Genomic DNA, 11,602 nt, shown 5'->3' on the forward strand with positions numbered 1-11,602 from the left:
GCTAACTAGCTTCTATCTAGTAAGAATTATAGGTTTAGAGTGCAGATTGAAGAATCCTGCACAGTTCTGGAGGCATGGTGTTTCTACAGCGGCTAAAACTCTGGTCCTATAAGAGTTGAGATGCAGGCAGCAGCAATAACTGAATTTCCATGAAACTATCTCTTGGTACTGTTTGGTATTACTAACTTGGTAGTATTTAAGCCTGCAACATTGGCCTTCCCAGTAATTCTGTTAGCTAACTGATACCCTGAAATATGTATTTTCCATTAAATAACTAGAGTAGATTATGTTACCTGCAACCAAACCTTGAATTGAGACAGTGATTGTCTTACTTTTACATTTTTTTAAAGGGGTTAACAAGCTTAATGATAGTAGTAAAATAAACTGAGTTAGACCCTACAAACATGAACGAATAGTAAGAGAACACTATTAAGAACTATGTGCCAACAAAACTGACGAAACAAAAAGTTTACAAAATTGACAAATTAAAATCAAAAGTTAAATTTTGATTTGTATATTTTTTTCTCTTTAATTTCTATTCTTTTAGGTAGTGAAATACTAGTCAGATAAACAGAATTCAAGGCCCATGTCTACTTCTTATCAAAATTAATCAGTCTCGAGTAGGTCATACAATATCCCCATGCCCCACTTTCCTCATTGGTAAAATATGGAAAATACCTAACACCTGCTTCTAAGAGGATTATTATGAATAAAAATAATATGATTAAAAGTCACTTTACTTTTAAACGAGGTCAGGATAAGTATATGCATATATATATTTACAAATGTACATATTCAGATATGTGTGTGTATGATTTAGTGTTACTATCAGCTCAAATGCACTGAAAAAAAATGACCCATGGGTTTATACCTATTTCAAAACTGTTTCCAATTAGGAGAACTTCCCATCACAGTTTATGATTTCATTTACTTGTGCTCTATTCTTGCTTTCTGTTTTATGATTTCATTTTCTTTTTGTTTTTTTTTTGTTTTTTTTTTTTGCCCATGGAAAGAGTATTATCACTAAACATGGTATAAAATATAACTCATTCACTAGGAAACAGTTGTTCATGATATTTAACGTCAATCTTTTTCTCAGTTTACCATAAAAGGGCATTAAAAGTGATTGAGCTTTTAAGTGTGAGGTTATAATCACATTTATTAAACAATCTATGTGTTCACTTACTAATAGAAAAAAAATACACGATTGATTTAGAAGAAATGAGAAAAAGTCATGTACAAGCACTGTGTGAATGATTTTAGGTTATGAAAAGAAAAACCTTGGAGATGTTTTTGATTTTGATTTCCTTGTTAATATTCACTTTTATCCAGTAATAAATGTCTGCAAATGGCTGAAATCAATAATTAAACAAAATGTGATATTTTGCGAATACACATAGGAAAACGTTTTGAAGACCTTAAAACATAAACTGCTCACATGTAACCAAAAGAGAATAATATTTTTAATCTTTTATCTCATTTATATAACTTTCTAGAGGAAAGGAAGCATATTAATGGTAATAATTTTCAGCTTAGTTACACTGGAACCCATTTGAAAAGCTCTATAGGAAAGTAATGACTAGAAACAAAAATATACTGCTTTCATACTAGGAGAACTGCAGCCAAGTGTGAGCATGATGTCATCGCCCTGCTAATTGTTAGCCCATCGTTAAGTAGCTAGTGATTACTCATTCAACCAAAATCAAGTGAGCCTTATTCCATGCGCAGTACCTAAATGCCAGGGGGAAAGGTGGAATAAGTAGATGAGTTTCATGCTCCAAGGTATCTTGGAAAGAAACAGGACACATGTAAACAAGTAAATAATGTACATTTAGATAATGAAAAACATTTTGAAGAAAATAAAGTCAGCAATCACTACAGAGAGTAACTGGGCAATAGTAGGTAGTATAGACAGGGAAAGTCTAAAGAGGGTGAGATTTGAGATGAGACAAATAACTATGGAAGTTATGTAGCATAATCAATTATTTTCTGCTGTAGACACAGCTCTCTAGAGGGAAAAATTAAGAATTATTTAAAGCCATTTTCACTCAAAAGAAGTATGTCCAAGATTTAGACAGGGGTATAAGGAAGGAGGGCCAGAAATAAATAAGGACATTTAAAAAGTGGGTACAAATGTCTAAAATTCTGACATATGGACAAATACACTTGGGCTCTGGAGTCAGACAGACCAGAATTTAAATCTCTCTCTGAGGCCATCAACTGAGTGGCTTTGGGCAAGTCACTTCATCTCTCTGACAGTACCTACTTCATAGACTTGGATTCCATAAGAGAGATTCTTAGCCTTCTTACAAGGTGAAAACCACTTTAACATACAAAATAACAGCAGTTTGCAAATGCCTGCACCACTGAAAAAGAATTAGAGGGTACAAAGTAGAAAATGCTAAGGTTAATTACATTTTCAACAAAAGGCAAGCGATGAGTGGGATTGAGATTTTATATAGGAGTCAATAGGAAGTTCTAATAAGTAGAGGCAGTAGAGTGCTCTTTCCCTATAGACTTCCTTCTATCATAGCACTGGATACAGCTGCCATAACACCACACTCTTCTAACGAATGGCCCTTGTTCTACTGGAATAACCCTTAAGAACACTAGCAGATTCCCATGAATACAGGCATTTCCCAGACAGTTTCACCCATATGGTGATAACAATTTTTTATTTTAGTTTTAACTAAAATATAACTTATTTTTTGAAAGAGTGACCTCAAAGCATCTTTGCAGTCAGACTATATGTGTTTAGATTAAGAAAAAAGCAGCTAGCCTTAATTTTGCAATACCGTGTAACAATATATTCAAGCTATTTTATATTCTGACTCATGTATCTTTAACATAGCCTGTAGCTAAGCTTTGGTTGTACGATCGCCGTGGCTAATGAAAATATATGACTCGGCAAAAGTTTTAGAAACTACATTCATCTGCAGTTCTGGGATATAGGGAGAAAAACATTGTTTTTTACTTTTAAAATTAAGAAAATCTAATTTGCAAGTTACTTAGGAAGAAAATAGATGCTATTTTAAAAGTTTTGTTAAAGGATAATTTCTAATACTGTTAGAAATACCTTCCAAATATGCTGGTTAGTATCTGCCCAAATTACAACATTGGTATCTTTGCATTAGGCTGAAGTTAAAGTTTTCAAAATACTATCTCAACAGTAAGGAGTAAAGCAGGGCTCCAGGGGACAGAAGGATGAGTAAGTACTTTCAAGGAGTTGACAATCTAGGTGAGAAAGCAGAAAGATGATGCAGAAATAAATGGCAAGCCTGTCTGTGATCCCAGAAAGATGGTTAGGAAAGCTACTGCCCTGCCCTTTTCTTTATTTGCTTCACTCTCTCTGAGGGAGGTGTGACCATGAAATCACTTGAGATTCAACTCAAAACCCTTAGAGTGAACTCTAGCCAATGGCTAGAACCCAAGCTGATAACCTGCGTCTTTGGACCACTATGCCTTTCCTAAAGCCATATCAAGGTCTCCACGGTCTCTAACTCTCTGGGGAACTTTCAACAGGTGAGTCTTTAAAATGGCTGTGCACTCTCCAGCACTTTAAAACCAGAGAAGTGGCTGCAGGACTACTCCTCATTTTCTGGGTACACACACTCTCTAAACCCTGGCCTTCTCCACATACTTACAACACTTACCACAAAGGCCATGGCAAATACCTCTTACTCAATTTCCCAATCAACTGTGTCCCTACTCTATTTTGAAGTAAGTGACTAGGTGGCTAATGCCATGACTGCAGCTTTAAAAAAATAATAATTTCTTACTGATACTTTTAAGAAAAATTTAAATTAATTTTATTGAGGTATAATTTCCATAAAAGTATCTATTCGGTACCAAAGGTATATGATTTGATGAATTTTGACAAATTCATCAAAGATATAGAATATATCTTCACAAGATATAGAATATCATCACATCAAGATATAGAATATTTCCATCTTTGATGACTTGTTCTTTTCTTAGGATAAATTACTAGGAGCTAGAATGTGGAGTGAGAGGTATGTACATTTTTAAAGCTTTCACTATATATTGCCAAATTGCCTTCCAGAAACTTATTACAATTAGCCATGCTCTGATATAGACAAGAATGCTAAATTTAGATGAGATCATTGCCCTATTGACAGTCGTGTTGTCCCTTCCAATAAGATCTAATTTTGATTAGAATGAATAAAAAGAGGTTTAAAAATTCTTTGCTTTGATAATTAATATCACTGAATTATTATAAAAGTGGAACTCTTAGAAGCAAATTAAAAGCATGTTAGGAATAGAAACTGTTGATATGTTTTATAGACGATGATAATGTAATATAAAAGTTTTAAATTATCTATTTTTTCGGGCTTCCCTGGTGGCGCAGTGGTTGCGCGTCCGCCTGCCGATGCAGGGGAACCGGGTTCGCGTCCCGGTCTGGGAGGATCCCACATGCCGCGGAGCGGCTGGGCCCGTGAGCCATGGCCGCTGAGCCTGCGCGTCCGGAGCCTGTGCTCCGCAACGGGAGAGGCCACAGCAGAGGGAGGCCCGCATACCACAAAAAATAAAAAATAAATTATCTATTTTTTCAAAAATAGAATTTCTGAAAAAATAATTTTTTTCAAAATGTAATTGAGATAACATTTACATATGATAATTTTTTCTTGAAGCAATGCTATTCCAAAGGTAATCCATGGGCCTTAGTATCAGTGTCACCTGGGAACTTGTTAGGGAGGTAGATTCTCAGGCCCCATCACAGACCTCCTGACTCAAACACTGGGCTTCAGGCCCCTCAGTGTTTTAACAAGCCCTCTATTTGATTCTGATGCATCCACAAGTGTGAAAAAGATGGTTCTTTGAGAATATTTTTAAAAAGAGAAAAGAAATAAAACCCTTTCCAACACTCAGGAGTAAATCTGGCATTCATTAATCACCAAATATCTTTTTCAGCATTTACTTTAACCTTTTAGATATAGGTCTCTTATCTGTCTAAAACAGTTGCGATTTTCTTAAGATTCCTTCTAGATTTAAAAATTCATGATTGCTGTGTGCAAAATTCTGAATTAAGGGCTATAAAAGATATAAAGAAGTCATGAGTCATGATCTTTATCTTCAATGAACTTACCATGTGGTTGAATAGACCTAACATAACTAAACATACAGGCTCTATTGGTAACTGTGAATAGGCCAGACAATAGGCCATACAGGTGCCAGAGGAGATGGAGATCACTGAGGGTCTTGGGGGACATCTTGGGCTTCTGTAAGAACATGTAACATGAGGTGTGCATCAAAAGTTGTGTAGGTTTTGCTTTAGTGGAAGAGGATGAAGGAGGGCATTTCTGGTGAAAAGACAGCCAAATAGAATAAAAGGTGTTTTAGAAAGAATATGTAGCTGTTTGGCTATGTTGGAAACTACATGTAAGTGCATAGCTTCAGATGAGCCTGTAAAGGAAGGCTGAGTCAGAAGGTTATTGGAAACTTACATCCATTTTCTGGGTATTTTATAAAGTAGGCAGTTCTTAAAAGAAGTTTTCCTGATCAAATGAGAATCCCCCTGTAGGATGGTTTGGCTATGCAAATCAGATTATGAGATTCTTATTAAGGAAAAGCAAGTCACTTAAGCCATATGAATCAAGATTCCTTTTGAGCTGACTGGAGAAAGGTAGACTCGAACTATAACCATGTTCTTGGAAACTTTTGAAATTACCTGCTTTCAGAATAATAAAACTTGAAAATTTGCATGTTCCTTACAAAGAGAATTGTAGCTAATGTTTGGTATATTATATTATAAAGGCTGTGTTATAACCATGTTTTCCCGTACAAATTTAGAAATCCCAGTATTTAATGATGACCTAGTTTAATAAAATTCAAAACCCTTTTGACACTGCTATAGGACATTAGGCTAGGCACATGAAAAAATTAGATTCAATAACCTACACAAACCACAGTATGTGTATCTCATACGATACTCAGGATTCTGTTTTTCTTTAGAGAAATTGCAATGAAATTAGAAGTATATGCAGGAAGGTCAAGGAGAATCTAATAAAATATCTACGAACTTCCCATTACTAGTAAGGGGAGATAACATTTTTATGCATAGGAATCTGATAAAGATTTTAAACACCGGTTCGTATCAGTCTACTGATTGATAGTTGTAAGTTAGCAGTGGTTTGTTAAAACAACTTACTTGTGTGGAAAATGCTGCATCCAGTGATATCTTTTACACACTCTTCACATCTTATGGGTATGATGTTCATGTCTAAAGGCAAAGGATAATACAAAAGTAGATGTAACTTAAAATATAAAGTAGAGGTTTTCACTTTCAAGTATACTGAGTTTATTAAACTTGTCTATGGGGTTTATGATTAAGTATTGACAGTGCCATGAATCATAAGCATGTAGTGTATCACACCACAATTTGTAGTGATGTTTGTGGTGCTGATGGTCCAATTTAATATTTAGATAGTTCTCTTAAACTAAGGGGCTGTGTAATTTTAATCTATAATAGTCATTTCTGGGAAAAAATAAACTTGAACTATTTCAATTGGTATCTTGTAAACTGGGGATTAAATAAAACAAAGTGTGCGGCTTTGTCGATACCCTGTAGAGATTTGACTGCAAAGTGTTCAGCTGAGTGCTTCACTGCCTGGACTGATGCTTTATTGAATTGATCATTGTGAAAACACAATTTTGCCTTTAGATAGTCATTTGTTGGCCTCCCCTAGTCAAAACCACTTTGCTTTTAATAAAGCTTTGAACTAATAGAGTTTCTAAAGGTTTCTTTGAAAACCTCCCTATTACTTATCTCTATAAATAATAACAGTATTTATAACAGCTCTCTCTGAGCTGTTACCTCATTTTCCTGTCTAATAATGTGACATCTGACATATTTATTTGAAAAGAGAAGTGACCACGAATTAATCTGTTGTAAACCACCAGCACTTGAACAACTTTGCAAATATACGGCTTTATGTAACAATTTTCTAATACCGTCTCTCCATATAGTACCTATTTTGAGCAAGAGTAAACAAAACTTAGCTCTAAAATATTCCTCGGATATATTTATTGTAACTTCCACTAAAAGCAATTTTCATTTCACTGTTATCTCAAAGCTGTACACTAAAACTTCAGTAAAATTGAAACTAGTAAATAAGATTATAGCTTTTACAGAAGAAACTTTAAAAATTAAAACTGAGTTCCTACACTCAATGATAGAATTACAAAATTAATAGCTATTATACACAGCAATGTAATTGACATTGCTAGGTCTCTGTAAGTCAAGCACAAATAATCACATAATATGTGGGACCAAAATATGAAAAACTTCATAAATAACTGTAGGTGGGTGTTTTTCTATTATTATGTGACTGTAAAGATTCAAGTTTGACTTTCTAATAATATAACTAAAATAAACTCTAAATTTCAATTCCTTCTTAATCACATCATTAGTATAAAAAGTTGTATGTAAGTAACAGTTTTGCTATTTGCATCTAATAACTTGCATATATTTATAATTGCTTATACATATAATTTTACTACGTACAAGTAGTATTACAATTTACATTAGTCACTTACATATGATTTCACCTATAATCCTAATAAATTTGAGCCTATGTGGCTCAGTCAATTCATGAAGTCATACTCATAAAACCACAGTCAAACCACCAAATGATAATTTAAAAGAAAGTTCAATCTTTGTCTCTTTCAAATAAGTTTGAAAAGGATCCAATCCATAATTCATATCCATCAACAGATCTAAAACAAGCAAACCCAAAAGCTTATTCTCTCACAATTTGTAGGTGTCTTTAGGCAATTTAAAAAATAATTTTAATTTGAAACAATCTCAAAGTTACAAAAAATATCAGAGTAAAATATTTTTTCTTGAAATATTTTAGAGTAACCTGTCAACCTGATGCTCCATCACATCTGAAATATTATTTATTTCTTATAAATAAGTACATTATTTTACATAACTGCGTACAGTCAGGAAATAAACACTACCGTCTAATCCTCAACCCCCCTTGAAGTTTCATCATCTGTCTTACAACAGAAGGATCTAGTTCAGAATCATGCATTAGTTGTCATGTCTCATTAGTCACCTTTAGTCTGGTATAGTTCTTCAGTCTTTTTTTTTTGTAACCTTGACACTTTTGAATGTCACAAGCCAGTTATTTTGGAGAATATCCTCCAATTTGGGATTGTCTAATGCTTCTTCATGATTAGATTTGTTATGCATTTTCAACAGAAATGTCATATGCGATGTTGCGTTCTTCCAATTGCATCTTGTATCAAGTGGCACACACTTTTTATTTATTCTGTTATTGATGATGATCACTTTGGTTTTTTGTTCATTTGTTTTTGGCTTAAACAACAGAAATTTACTGTCTCATAGTTCTGGAAGCTAGAAGTCCAAGATCAAAGTGTCAGCATGGTTGGTTCCTTCTAGGGGCTGTGAAAGAGCATCTGCTCCATGCCTTTCTTCTAGCTTCTGGTTGTTTGCTGACAATCTTTGGAATTTCTTGGTGTAATCCTTATTGCCTTCCTGATACAAGACTGCTTCCCATGGTTGGTTAGAATATATTTTGTTCTGATGTTTATATTGGCATGTTTAGATGTCAGGTTTAGTCTTCTGAAGATGAAGTACAGCCATTTTGTATCAAACAGCACAACCAGTGTCTGTCACTTGCCATGCATAAAGTTTAATGAGATGTTATATGTAAGATCTGATTTGCTAGTTCTTCCTTGTACAAGAATCACTCTGGTTTCTGCATTAACCTTCACATGGTGTTCTGCTACTTCATTGTGTTCTCTCTTGTGTCCAAATTTCCCCCTTTATAAGGACCCCAACTATATTGGATTAGGGGCCAACTCTACTCCAGTATGACCTCATCTTAACTAATTACATCTGTAATGACCCTATTTCCAAATAAGGTCACTTTCTAAGATACTGGGGGCTGTACTGCAGTTTGAATTTTGCAGGGGACACAATTCAACTCGTAACAGAGGCAGAAGGGATTGCTCCTTCCAGTCTACATCTTGTTCCTGTCAGTGCTAGCTGGTTCCAGAAACAGTAGTTAGTTCTTGTTTCCAGGGATTTTTTTTTTTCTTCTCACATTCATTTCACTTAGCATAATGCCCTCCAGGTTCATCCATGTTGTTGCAAATGACAGGATTTCCACTTTTTTAAAGGATGACTAATATTTCACAGATTTTTTAAAAAGATATTTATTTCATTTTCTTTGTATATATATCCAGGAGTGGGATTGCTGGATTATATGGTAGTTATATTTTTAATTTTTTGAGGAACCTTCATACTGTTTTCCATAATGGCTGCACCAATTTACATTCTCACCAACAGTCCACAAGGGTTCCCTTTTCTCCAAATCCTTGACAATACTTGTTATCTCTTGTCTTTTTAATAATAGCCATGCTAAAAAATGTGAGGTAATATGTCATTGCAGTTTTATTTGCATTTCTCTGATGACTGATGATATTGAGCACACCTTTCATGGACCTATTAGCCATTTGTATGTCTTCTTTGGAAAAATGTTTATTCAGGTTTTTCTGTCCATTTTTGAATTAGATTATTTGCTATTTTGCTGTTGAGTTACAAAAACAAACAGAAAAAGTGATTTTATATATAGGACACCCTAAAGATTTCACCAGAAAAACTGCTAGAACTAGTAAATGAATTTAGTAAAGCTGCAGGATAAAAAATCAACATTAAAAATCATTTGAATTTCTGTACACTAACAAACTATCTGAAAATTAAGAAAAAAATCACATTTACAATAGCACCAAAAACAATGAAATACTTAAGAATAAATTTAACTAAGGAGGTGAAAAACTCATACACTGAAAACTATAAGTCACTGGTAAAAGAAATTGAAGACACAAACAGAAAAATATCTCATGTTCTTGGATGGGAAGAATTGATAGTGTTAAAACATCCATACTATCTAAAACAATTTACAGATTCAGTGCAATTCCTATCAAAATTCCAATGGCATTTTTTATAGAACTAGAACAAACAAGCCTAAAATTTGTATGGAATCACAGAAGACCCCAAATAGCCAATGAAATCTTAAAAAAGAAGAAGAAAGCTAGAGGCATCATACTTTCTGATTTCAAACTATATCACAAACCTACAGTAATCAAAACTGTATGGTACTGGCATAAAGACAAGTACATAGACCAGGGGAACAGAATAGAGAGACTAGAAAATAAGCCCACACACATACTGTCAACTAATCTTTGACAAAGGTGCAAAAGGGAAAGGATAGTTTCTTCAATAAATGGTGTTGGGAAAACTTTATATACTTATACAAAAAGAATGAAACAGGACCACTATTTTACACCACTCAAATATTAATTTGAAGTGGATTAAAGACTTAAGTGTAATACATGAAAACATAAAACTCCCAGAAGAAAACATGGGGAAAAGCTCCTAGACATTAGGCTTGGTAATGATTGTTTGGGTAAGACACGAAAAACACAGGCAACAAAAGCTAAAATAAATAGGCAGGACCACATCAAATTAAAAGGCTTCCTCTCTTGCTTTCTTCCTTTGTCAATTGATGATATTTTGTTGTGGTATGCTTTGATTTCTTTCTCTTTATCATTTGTGTATCTATTATAAATTTTTACTTTGTGATTACCACAAGGCTTTCATAATACATCAAATAGTTATAACAGTCTATTTGAAGCTAATAACAATTTAACTTCAATTGCATAAAAAAGTTCTACACATTTGCTTGCTCCCTCTCACATTTTAGGTTGTTGATGTCACAATTTACATCTTTTTGTGTTGTCTATCCATTAACAAAATGTTATCACTATAGTTATTTTTAACACTTGTTTTTTAATCTATATGCTAGAGATCAAAGTGTTTTACACACCACAATGGCAGTATTAGAGTATTTTGAATTTGACTTTATATTTACCTTTACCAGCGAATTTTATACTTTCAAATGTTTTCATGTTACTAATTAATATTTTTCCATTTAAGCAGGAAGAACTCCCTTTAGCATTTCTTGTAAAGCAGGAATTATGGTGGTAAGTTTCCTTTTTCCTTTTTGGTTTGTCTTGGAAACTCTTCCTCTCTCCTTCATTTCTTTCTTTTTTTTTTTTTTTTTTTTTTGCGGTATGCGGGCCTCCCTCTGTTGTGGCTCTCCCCTTGCGGGGCACAGGCTCTGGATGCGCAGGCTCAGCGGCCATGGCTCACGGGCCCAGCCGCTCCGCGGCATGTGGGATCCTCCCGGACCGGGGCACGAACCCGTGTCCCCTGCATCGGCAGGCGGACGCGCAACCACCGCGCCATCAGGGAAGCCCTCTCCTTCATTTCTGAAGGATGACTTTGCTAGGTAAAGTATTCTAGGTTGGCAGTTTTTTCTTTGAGCACTTTGAAAATATGATCCCACTTTCTCCTGGACTGCAAGGTTTCTGCTGATGGCTTTATCAAAGTTCCTTTGTATGTGATGAGTTTTTGTTTTGTTTTGTTTTGTTTTTCTCTTGTTGCTTTCAGAATTCTCTGTCTATAAATTTTGAGAGTTTGATTATAAGAGTGGAAGTCTCTTTCAGTTAAATCTGTTTGGGGATTTTTTTTTTTTTTTTTTTTTTT

General features: G+C 34.4%; 1 long non-coding RNA gene across 1 annotated transcript in view; it reads right to left on the reverse strand.

Annotated features, from left to right (window-relative positions):
- Window positions 1-11,602, reverse strand: part of LOC114486983 (uncharacterized) — a 216,998-nt gene that overhangs the window by 95,596 nt on the left and 109,800 nt on the right. The window contains exon 2 of the long non-coding RNA XR_003681527.2: window positions 6,170-6,241. This is a non-coding gene — a long non-coding RNA (uncharacterized lncRNA). The remainder of the gene's footprint in view (window positions 1-6,169; window positions 6,242-11,602) is intronic.

Source organism: Physeter macrocephalus, chromosome 10 (genome assembly GCF_002837175.3).
Source record: "Physeter macrocephalus isolate SW-GA chromosome 10, ASM283717v5, whole genome shotgun sequence".
NCBI classification, from domain to species: Eukaryota; Metazoa; Chordata; class Mammalia; order Artiodactyla; family Physeteridae; genus Physeter; species Physeter macrocephalus.